The sequence below is a fragment of the Oncorhynchus tshawytscha genome, linkage group LG11, assembly GCF_018296145.1.
Source record: "Oncorhynchus tshawytscha isolate Ot180627B linkage group LG11, Otsh_v2.0, whole genome shotgun sequence".
In the NCBI taxonomy this organism is placed as follows: Eukaryota; Metazoa; Chordata; class Actinopteri; order Salmoniformes; family Salmonidae; genus Oncorhynchus; species Oncorhynchus tshawytscha.
This window is the reverse complement of record NC_056439.1, coordinates 21,441,886-21,453,172: the sequence shown is the minus strand read 5'-3', so window position 1 is coordinate 21,453,172 and position 11,287 is coordinate 21,441,886. Positions and strand designations below refer to the sequence as shown.

At 44.1% G+C, this 11,287-nt stretch overlaps 1 protein-coding gene and 1 pseudogene across 3 annotated transcripts in view; one reads left to right on the top strand and one right to left on the bottom strand.

Annotated features, from left to right (window-relative positions):
- Positions 1-1,880: 1,880 nt before the first annotated feature.
- On the bottom strand, positions 1,881-8,858 carry LOC112233397 (annotated as a pseudogene).
- A 98-nt stretch (positions 8,859-8,956) lies between these two features.
- The window catches only part of setd3 (SET domain containing 3, actin histidine methyltransferase), a 74,604-nt gene continuing 72,273 nt past the window's right edge, over positions 8,957-11,287 (top strand). Inside the window, exon 1 of one of the 3 annotated variants that reach the window (XM_024401004.2) lies at positions 8,957-9,087. The gene's annotated coding sequence lies outside the window, so the exon portion shown is untranslated. The remainder of the gene's footprint in view (positions 9,088-11,287) is intronic. The other 2 variants (XM_024401001.2, XM_024401002.2) reach the window with 2 other exon arrangements.

Genomic DNA, 11,287 nt, shown 5'->3' with positions numbered 1-11,287 from the left:
GGATGAGCCTGCAGGAAGGGTACTACATGAAGGAGGAGGATGTCTTCCCTGTAACGCACAGTGTTGTGATTGCCTGCTATGACGACAAGCTCAGTCCGATGATGCCTTGACACACCACCCCAGACCATGACGGACCCTCCATCTCCAAATCGATCCCGCTTCAGAGTACAGGCCAAACCACGACTCGTCAGTGAAGAGCACTTTTGCTAGTCCTGTCTGGTCCAGCGACAGTGGGTTTGTTCCCATAGGTAACGTTGTTGCAGGTGATGTCTGTTGAGGACCTGCCTTACAACAGGCCTACAAGCCCTCAGTCCAGCCTCTCTCAGCCTATATTGTGGACAGTCTGAGCACTGATGGAGAGATTGTGCGTTCCTGGTGTAACTCGGGCAGTTGTTGTTGCCATCCTGTACTTGTCCCGCAGGTGTGATGTTACACGTGGTCTGCCACTGCGAGGACGATCAGCTGACGGCCTGTCTCCCTGTAGCGCTCTCCTAGGCATCTCACAGTGCTGACAGTGCAATTTATTGCCCAGGCCACATCGGCACTCCTCATGCCTCCTTGCAGCATGCCTAAGGCATGTTCACGCAGACGAGCAGGGACCCTGGGCATCTTTCTTTTGGTGTTTTTCAGAGTCAGTGGAAAGGCCTCTTTAGTGTCCAAAATGTTCATAACTGTGACCTTAATTGCCTACCGTCTGTCAGCTGTTACTGTCTTAATGACCGTTCCACAGGTGCATGTTCATTAATTGTTTATGTTTATGTCACAAGCATTTCGCTACACTCGCATTAACATCTGCTAACCATGTGTATGTGACAAATAAAATTTGATTTGATTTGATTTGATTTGAATTGTTTATGTTTCATTGAACAAGCATGGGAAACAGTGTTAAAACCCTTTATAATGAAGATCTGTGAAGTTATTTGGATTTTTACGAATTATCTTTGAAAGACAGGGTCCTGAAAAAGGGACATTTCTTTTTTTGCTGAGTTTATTTTGATTTGTTTAACACTTTTTTGGTTACTACCTGATTCCATATGTGTTATTTCATAGAGTTGATGTCTTAACTCTTATAAATTCTACAATTTATAATATAGTTAAAATAAAGAAAAACACTTGAATGAGTAGGTGTGTCCAAACTTTTGACTGGTATTGTATATACACATACTTACACATAAATAGCAGTGAGTACCCAATTGTCATACTTGAGTAAACGTAAAGATACCTTAATAGAAAATGACTCAAGTCACCCAGTAAAGTATAACTTGAGTAAAAGTCTACAATTATTTGGTTTTAAATATACTTAAGTATCAAAAGTAAATGTAATTGCTAAAATATACTTAAGTATCAAAAAATGATCATTTCAAATTCCTTATATTAAGCAAATCAGGAGGTTAGTTTTTTTATTTTATTTTTACAGATATCCAGGGGCACTCTCCAACACTCATAATTTACAAACAAAGCACGTGTTTAGTGAGTCCGCCGGATCAGAGGCAGTAGGGATGACCTACTGTGTGTGAATTGGCCATTTTTTGTTTGTTAAGCATTCAAAATGTAATGAGTACTTTTGGGTGTCAGGGAAAATGTATGGAGTAAAAAGTACATTGCTTTCTTTAGGAATGTAGTTTAGTAAAATGAGTAAAGTACAGATACCCCCCACAACAACTTAAGTAGTACACTGATAAATAGAAGAGATGGCTAACAAGCAACCTTGATCAAATTTAAGGGTGGAAGGATGCCTTTACTAAAGTGTTCATTCTGGGCCTCAATTTAAGTGGCTTGACAAGGATGCCCCCAACTGGCTAATCCATCTAACAACAAGAAGCATGGGTGAAAGACTATAGGAATCATGTACACAACAGGGTACAATAGGATTATTTTTGTATATTTTTATTGTCACACATTGAAAAAATAAATGAACAACTTTAGAAAAAAACTAATGTTTAATGCCAAGTAACTTTGCTTAGAGTAACGTTTCACATATTACAAACAAACTAACAATGGAAGTTCACAAGGTATAATGAAAAGACAACTTCAACATTTAAAAAAGTAATTTTAAACCATTATTTCATGGCAGTGCTGCAAACTTAGAAAAAAGGTTTTCAAAAGGATTCCATGGCTGTCCCCATTGCAGAACCCTTTTGGTTCCAGGTAGAAACCTTTTGGTTCCTGGAGCCAAAAATGGTTCTTCAATGGTGACAGCCAAATAATCCTTTTAGGTTTTAGAATCCTTTTTTTTCTTAAGAATGTGCAAGCATTAAACATACTTTTCTTCAACAACAAAACATAAAACGTCCAAACACCCATAAAAAGGTGTGTTTATTTAAAGTGTGTGAGTTTCTTGTGTGTGTTTGTCCTGTGTGTGTTTGTCCTGTGTGTGCATCATGCAAGTGTGTCTTTATGTTCCAGTCCATGCACAATGCTACAATGGTAGACTATTCATTGACATTAGAATATAATACTGGTTTAGTAGTGTGTTTCAAACAGAAAGGAATGCATGTGGAAGATACTGTACATCCAAGCCATGGAATGGTTAGAGTGGAGCTGCCATTTTCCTTTTTGGTCCGACCATTCTTTCCTACATTTGTACAGCAAGCTAACCTAAAAGTTTTCATATAAAAAAAAGGACAAACATGTTACTAAAAAGGCTAATATAAAAACAGCCATAGTACAACAAACACACCACATTATGTATTTCACGTTAACTAACTTGTGCAATGGAAGTTAATGGTTGGTTCTTGATGAGGTGTGGCTGTGCTGTTTGGCTTGTTGGAGATGTAGGGTTGCAAAATTCTGGTAACGTTCCCCAAATTCCCAGGGTTTCCAGAAATCCAGGTTGGAGTCCAGATTTCCTGGTTATTCCTTACGATTCCAGGAATGTTCCAACTGGGATTTCTGGATGACCTGAGAACAGTACTTAAATTTTGCAACCGTAAGATGACAGCTTCAGAAAACTACAGGGAGTACATGAGGCCGGTCTCCCCAACTGGCCTTGCGTTAACTGTGTTCCCCATCACTAAAGCTGTCTGTCAGTAACACTGGAGACTCCTGTCTGCTGTAATAGGACTAGTGTTGGTTTGGCACATCCAGTCTCACCCCCATCACCTCATCCACGCCCCCTGACTCATGCCACCGATGGGGGGCATGCCAGGGGGCAGCGGAGGGGGTACCTGGCCCTGTCCTCCAGGGGGTGGGGGATAGTTGCTGGGAGGGATGCCCATCACAGGCGGGTATTCCCCGTGTCCGGGGGCATGCAATGAGGGGGCGGGGGAGGGTAGCTGTGGTTGTACCCCGGTGGGGGGTAGGCAGGGGAAGGTGGAGGGAGGTTGGGTGGAGGGTAGGAGGCGGAAAGTGGAGGACCAGGCGGCGGGGCGTTAGGGGGTAGACGTGGCTGTGGTAGGCCAGGGGAGGGCCATAGGATGGGGGATGGTGCTGTAGGACGGCCCCTCTGTCTTCATCATCGACTGGAGGCTCTGGAAACCCTCTCCTGACATGTAGGAGCTGGAGGTGGGGATGCCCATGATGTAGCTGGACGGGGGCGGTGGAGGGGGCGGTGGGGAAGCGGGGGAGGCTGGTGGAGGGAGGCTGAGTGGGGGGGGGGTGGAGGTCCTTTAGGGGGCTCCGCTGGGCCTCCTGCCCCAGTTGGGTCTGTCTCTCCTGGGAGAGGGGCGGAGGGGTGGGAGGCTGGAGGCTTGCGGTCTACAGGGAGAAGAGAATTAGAGAACCCTTAGAGAAACAACTGAATCAAACCACTTAACCGCTAACAAAGGCGCCATTTAACCGCTAACAAACACACCCCCCTTCCTAGACGGGTCACGTAAACAAAGCTGTCTAGCGAACGGTGCTGTTTCGAAAGCAGAGTAGTTTAACAGCTGATAAGGTCATTATCAGATTAGGTAGCGAGGTCAGACAAGGCATACAGTAGAGTAGCAGAAGGATGGGGTTATATCCTGTCCACCATGGCCATATACCACCATTGGCCATATACCACACCCCCTACAGCCTTATTGCTTAAGTATCCCCTAACTATCTAAACGCTTGTGATTTTAACCTGCAGGCTTACAGGGAATCCCCTACACCAAGTCTGATATCGAATCTAATAAGTGCCCATCATACAGTACTTCTGCATTATCTAACCTGGCGCCGAGGGTCTAAACCTGGCCTAGACGCCTCTCGTTCTCTCAGCCAATCAGAGGAGAAGTCAGAGCAGACCAGTTCATACCAGCAGCTAACCACTTCTTCCTCCCCAGCTCAGCTAGCTCCTTTGGGGGCTGAGGGGACAGACTGGAGGGGACCAGGGGCTTCTCAGAGGGTGTGTCCCTATTGGCCCTATTCCCTATCTACTGTAGTGCACTATGTAAGAAATGGGGTGCCATTTGGAACGTATCCAGAGGGCTTCTCAACCACTTAGCAGGAATGCCATGTGTCAATAATCTATTCAGCAACATGAGACGTTACAGTAGGGAGTGGAGTGGACAGATCTGTGGAGCATTTACACCAAATCAATTCTTACACGGTGCAATAAGTATTACCCATACGAGAATAGCAGAAGGAAAAACAATAAGGCTAATGGACATGGGCCTGTCTTCATAAAACTTCAGGATAGGATTTATTTCCTTGAGTTTTCTTTTACATTTCGATCTACGGTTCCCTCTGGAAACCAACAGGTGCGGAAGTTGTTGCACTGGTGTAGAGGCTAAATGAATCTGGCTACTAGCGTGGTCGCCTTGTGACCGGACCAGGGTAGGGGACTCACCTGAGGGGGGTTGTGATGTGGGTAGAGGGGGCATGGGAGGCTCCAGCCTGGGGATCTTAGAGCCCACTGGCTCTGGAGAAGAGAGAGATGGAGAGACTGCAATAAGTCATACTCTAACATACCTACTGTTATGAATCCTTTTAAAATGAATATTGGCAGCCATACGCTTCCAATAGATTAATCTACTGTCTCAGCCAGAGTTGTGCTCACCAGGTGCCTGGCTTTCTTCTTTAGGAGACGATACCTAAACAACGACATCAACAAGGGAAATGGGTGTCAAAAACGAAAACAGCTCAATTTAGTGCCTGTGGTCATGAAAATAACATGGTGCCTGCCCTCACAAGAACCTTTAAACTGGGTGTCAGACTCACGTGGGCTCGTTTGAGCTGGCGAGGAGGGCTGGTCTGGGGCGAGACCTTCTTGCTGAGTGGTGGCGCGACAGGGGGGCTGGGGAGCGGGGGCTGGGAGAGGGCCTGCAGCTGCTGAGGGGTAGGGGTGGGGACGGGGATAGGCGGGGTCTTATCGCTGGGGGTCTGGGGCATCTGCTGCTTGCCCTGGGAGTACAGGTCTAGGATCTGGTGGCAGATGTCTATGGAGCAGAGGAGGAAGTCATTAATGGGAAGTGCATTTCATAAGTATGGATGTAAATGTACCACAGTATGGTTATCAAAACATCACACCAGCGTAAGCCAACACAAAACACAGCCCTTATTTGAAGTGTTTCTAAAATGCCCTATGGAGAAAAATGTATGGTGGAATGTGATTGGCTACGAAAAGCCAACTGACATTTACTCCTGAGGTTGCACCTCTTCAACCACTGTGATTATTATTATTTGACCCTGCTGGTCATCTATGAACATTTGAACATCTTGGCCATGTTCTGTTATAATCTCCACCCGGCACAGCCAGAAGAGGACTGGCCAGCCCTCATAGCCTGGTTCCTCTCTAGGTTTCTTCCTAGGTTTTGGCCTTTCTAGGGAGTTTTTCCTAGCCACCGTGTTTCTACACCTGCATTGCTTGCTGTTTGGGGTTTTAGGCTGGGTTTCTGTACAGCACTTTGAGATATCAGCTGATGTAAGAAAAGCTTTATAAATCAATTTGATTTAGAAAAATTATTGGAAAAATTTCCCTGTTTGACCGCTAAGTTATGGGTATTATATCTCCTCCACTGTGGGGCTCTATAACACTGCAATAAGCAAACAGCCCACAAAATTAAGTGTTAATCAAAGTGGTGTGAAAGAGAACCTTGAAAGAGGCATACTTTTGTCTTAAAAGTCTAAAAACAGCCTTACACAAATGACGAAACCAGAGAAGTGAGAGAGAGAGAGAGAGAGAGAGAGAGAGAAGGAGAGAACAGCCAGTACCACCTTCCAGCAACTCCACTGGGACATCCTGGACAAACTGTTCCCACCATCGCCGTGAAGACTGCTTGGACGTCCACTCCTGGATGTCAAACTTACACAGCCGGCCGGCCAGGTACATGACTGCTACAGCTATGATCTCTGGTTCCCACTGTAGGGACAGCATGGTGCACAAGCTGGGGGGAGGAGAGGAGAGACGCATGTGTACATCAATTACAGGGCACATATTAATAAAGCCTCTCAGAGTAAGAGTTCTGATTAAGGATCAGTTTTGCCTTTTAAATCATAATCAATAAGAAGGGGGACCTGATCCTAGATCAGCACTGATTGCATTATAATACACACATGGATATCGCTGTTCTTCCATGGTTCTGCCAATTTAAGCATTCCATGTTCGGGTTGTGTAACTGCTCACCTGTCATTCACAAAGGTCCAGGCCATCTGAACTAGCTTCTGGACTTTGTTCTTATCACCTGAAACAGATCGGAAATACTTCAGATCTGTGAACAGAAAGAGGTGGATGAGTTTAGGGGTCGTTTTCATTCAGACAGGGTAATAATAGACTAGATCAAATTAGGATTATATCATTGTAGATTAATTGTAGTGCCTCATTCACACCATTGGGCCGACCCCCTTCACATTGTCTTTTGCAGCACACTTCCAGCTACCATAGTGAACAGGTAACCAGGCCAGCCCATCATAGATCATAGCATAAATCAGGGTTGCCAAATGTTGGAAACTTTCCCAAAACGCCCAGAATTCCCGGTTGGAGGATTCCCGGATTTCCTCCTTATTCCCATCTTGGAATATTCCAACCAGGATTTCTTGAAAAGATGAGAATCTTTGGAAAGCTAGTGGAATTTTGCAACACTAATCAAGCATATGCATCCGTGTACCTTTGAGCTGCTTGGCATAGCGGAGCAGGAACTGGTATGGGTGCTCCACCTGCAGGTCGAATTTAATGGTCTGCAGCAGGATCCTCTCCAGCACCATCACCTCCTCCTGTACAGGAACAGAGTCATGGACAATATTGTGACCATGAAGTGTTTTGGATACAGACCCTGTCCTTCCCAGGGAGGGAAATATAATTCACTACCTGGTCAGGGGTCACAAAACCTTACACTAGCAACTTAAAAATTAATAGATTTAATGCAATGTACGGGGTTCCCTCAATATTATAGTACCAACATAGATGCAGGTATTACCGTCTTGTAATCCAGGCAATTGTCAAAGTTTACACACTTTAGTGAGGCACTCACCTTTGGGTCATCTCCAAACTGGGCGAACTGTATGTCATTCAGCAGGCTACGAGCCGTCTTGATAATGTCTTTACATTTCTTTGGGGTCTCTTCCACTTTACCGGCCAGGAATAGACAGCAACCCCCAGTCACCTGTAGAGACATAGCATTCGTCAACTGGGTATATACAGCCGAGGCAAGGAGATATAACACAGCCACAGATGAACAGGGGAAGCCCTTTTCAACCGGTGACAACGACTTCCATTGGAAAAGGCTCATCTAAACCACCTTTAACATAGCTAAGTCTGGTCAAAAGCTAAATCAGTCAAATCAACCCGACTTATCCATATTACAGGGATCTAAACTTGAGTTAGTCAAAAGCAAGAGTTGTAGATACAGTGTGAATACTTACATATCTGGGGAACTGCTTGAAGGAATGAAACATGTAGAAGCGATGGAAGTATATGATCCCTGTAGCCAACGTGTCATAGTGTCTGATCACAGGGTTAAGGAACTGAAGAGTTACTGTAACCTTGACGTGGATAATAAAATGCTGCATTGATCAATCTGAATATAATCTGGCACTTGTGAAATAACAAACAAACAATGCATTATTCTAACAGAACCATGACGCTGCACCAGTTTACTCTCCTGGCTGCCAACACAACCAACCCATCAAAAGAGACACCAGATCATGCATATTTGCACACAGTCGGTGTGTGTTCGTTGCTAATCAATGAAGGAAGGATACAGTCCCAGGCGCGTGCCCACGTCGAAGATGAATCGAGCCCCCTCTCTTCGGTACCGGGCCTCGGTGGCCGGGTCCAGGCCCTCGGACTGGGAGGGTGTGTGAGCCAGGTCCTTCTTGTCCCAGTACCAACATGGCTTGATGTGATCCAGACTTGCAGCTGGATTTCCAGGGATCGAATTCTCCCTGTATTCTTTCATTAACTATACTAGCTAAATTGTAGAAGCCTCGCTAGCTAACTAGCCCCTGCACACTGTACCCTGTTGTCAGCTTCCTAAGACAATAATTAGCGATGAAAAGGATGTAGCACAGCGATGCTATCTCTTTTTCACTTGAATAACCTCGCTAGTAACAGCTAGCTGCAGAAATCGTACAATTATTTCACCCATTCAATTAAAATAGCTACACTCGTATTGACGTGTACCGCGGCATATCTAATTCATCAAAATATGAAACAATCAAATGGGGCGGACACGTTGTTCGTTTCAAGATCGTCGATTGCCATCTTTGTCAACAAATCATGTCGCCTGAATCGTAACCATTTATGGAAATTTTCAGTCCCTAAAGTAAACTTCCAATCACAAACCACGAAGGGGTGTGTTTTGTGTTTATGTTGCGAAGCCAAACGTTCCATTCGCGAGTGGCCAACTGACTGTTCGTATGACCAATGGAATTGCGGTAAACCTGATCATTTCAACCAATCCGTATAAAGAACCCGTTAAAAACGTTGCATTTTCGAAGCCAGTTGGATTTTTAACCAATTGGCAGACAAATGAAGCAGCGCACACCTATCAACAGCCAATACAAATCAAGAAATAGAACTTGTTGATGTTGGTATAGAACGTTTTCGCTCCAATCACATAGTTAGAAAACGGTGTTCCAGGCATAGCTCGCCCAAATCAACATCAGGTTTGGTTTCGCTCGCCTTACCGTGTGGAAGAGGATTGTGCAGTTTGACAGGAGAGGAACTACTGCACTCCATTTACGGTAACTTAGTTTCGCCAAACATATTATTAGCAATTATTTGCATGCAATTAACTGCTTGATATTACAAGTAATTCTGCTTTCCATTGACATTTTCACCTGACATTATTGCGTTGCGGTGCGAACATCGCTTGCGAAATTGCGAGCCAAGCTAGCTAGCGTGTTTCAAATGTGTGTTTTTTATAATTTAGCATTTCAACCAGATTACGTTTTACTGGTGGCTTCCCTTTTCAAAGTTCACAGTGAACGAGCGTGAGAGCCTACTCGTTTGCTAATCACATTCCACGATGTGTTTATTGGACGAGGCAAATGAATGGACTCGTCCGCTACGCTGCAACCACGACTGTGAGCTAACCTAGCCAGATAGCTAGTCCAATTAGATTGCTTGTTGGATGGGCGTGATTCAGCAGGACGAACCTAGTAGGGAAGCTAACGTCAGTTAGCTAGCTCAGTGGGACTGTGATAATCTATTTCACTGTCAGCTGTTGCCTGTCAGCCACTTTAGAGCCAACGTTATCGCAACACGCTTCCTTGGGAGAATTTAAGAAACCAACCCCATTTTATATTCTCCACAGTCCTTCTAACAAGATGAACAATCTAACCAGTTGAGTTGGACTGTTAACGTTAATGTGTCGTATTTTTTGTTTGTTATTTAAGTTAAAACATGTAGGTAACTAGCTGTCTTCAAGAATGCCCGCATGTGTGTGTCTCCTCTATGCATTTTAAATTGAGGCGTGTAGCTGGATCTACGAAACAAATTGTGGAACCTCAAAAGTGGTCTGTTGTGAAGGCCAGTCCAGGTCCCACAATTGGTTTTGTAGATCCAGCTACACGCCTCAATTCAAAATGCATAGGAGACTCACTCACTACATTCTTGTTCTTATTTGGTAGCCGTGCCTATCTTTTGCATTCATCTCGTAGGGGAGGGTCCGAAAACATTCAATAAACATTGATTTTGGAGTGAACTGTCACTTTAAGACTCCTCCATTTCTGTGGTAGGGTAAGGGTTTGGAACTTTGGCTCCTTGATGCTTCATTTGGTCTGGGGTGTAATCAGTTGTCCAAACAGATGCAAAACGGAATGTTTTGCAACTAAACGAGAGTTTCGATTGGACAAAGTCAGGTATGTTCTGTTTGCTTCCGTTTAAGAAATGTTTTGCAACTGAATCTGCATAATGAATACGTCTATGGGTGCATACTCTATTGTGTTGGTGGAGGATACTTGGCAGCCTTTCAAACAGTGTCAGGGGCCAGGGCAGGTGAACTATGCCAATGGCATGCTAGTGGCCAAAAACCACTGAAAGGGGGTCAAAGCCTTTATCCATCGGAGTGGAAGAAGAGGGTTGGTGTTTAGCCTATTACTGTTTGACTGGGATCTGAGCTGTCTGAAATCCCAGACAGCAACAGTCACGTTTTAGCTGTATCACAGAAGTGATTCCTTCAGCCATTTTCATATTGTTCACATATATTTATTTATTTCTAATCCCAGTTTCTCAGTTCATAAGCCCCTGAATGCTTTTGGAAGGATTCCCTGTTTTTATTTTTCCAGCCTGTTGTCCCTTTGACTTAAACTCAGATTTGAAAGATTCAACATGTTAAATCTAGGTCAAGGTCTCAGATTCTGTCAAATTATGTGTGTGAACATGTTTCGGTGTTCTAAAATCTGACCACAACTGACAAAATCAGGACCAGTCTAGTAGAGATGAGTCTGAACTAGAATCTGGGTTTCCAGGATAATTGAATATGGCGACTCTCCTTTAAACCCAAGAAGCAGCCATTCAACTTGCCATTGACCAGCTTTTCAAGCTTTATGTCAAAATACGTTCATTACATACCAAAGAATGGAGTTTTGCTGAGCAACTGTCGTCATTGGTGCTGTTATGGCCTGTATGTACTTCCAAAAAAGTGACATGCAACTGTAAAAATGCCTTGTCTGGAATGAATCTAAGTATTGTTTTTGACCAAGTATGCATGTGTCAAATACAACTCTTCTGCACCTCCAATAAAATCACCCATTTACTGGTTGGCTGATCCAGCAGCAGGAAATGTCATTGATTTTATAACCTACAACAGTGTATGGATGTCATATCAATCTGTTTCACCGGCGCTACATTGAACGCAATAATATTTCATGTAAGTAGACAATGTAGGGTATGTTTTTACAGTGACTGTATTTCTTTATTTACTGTGTTTTAATTCCATTA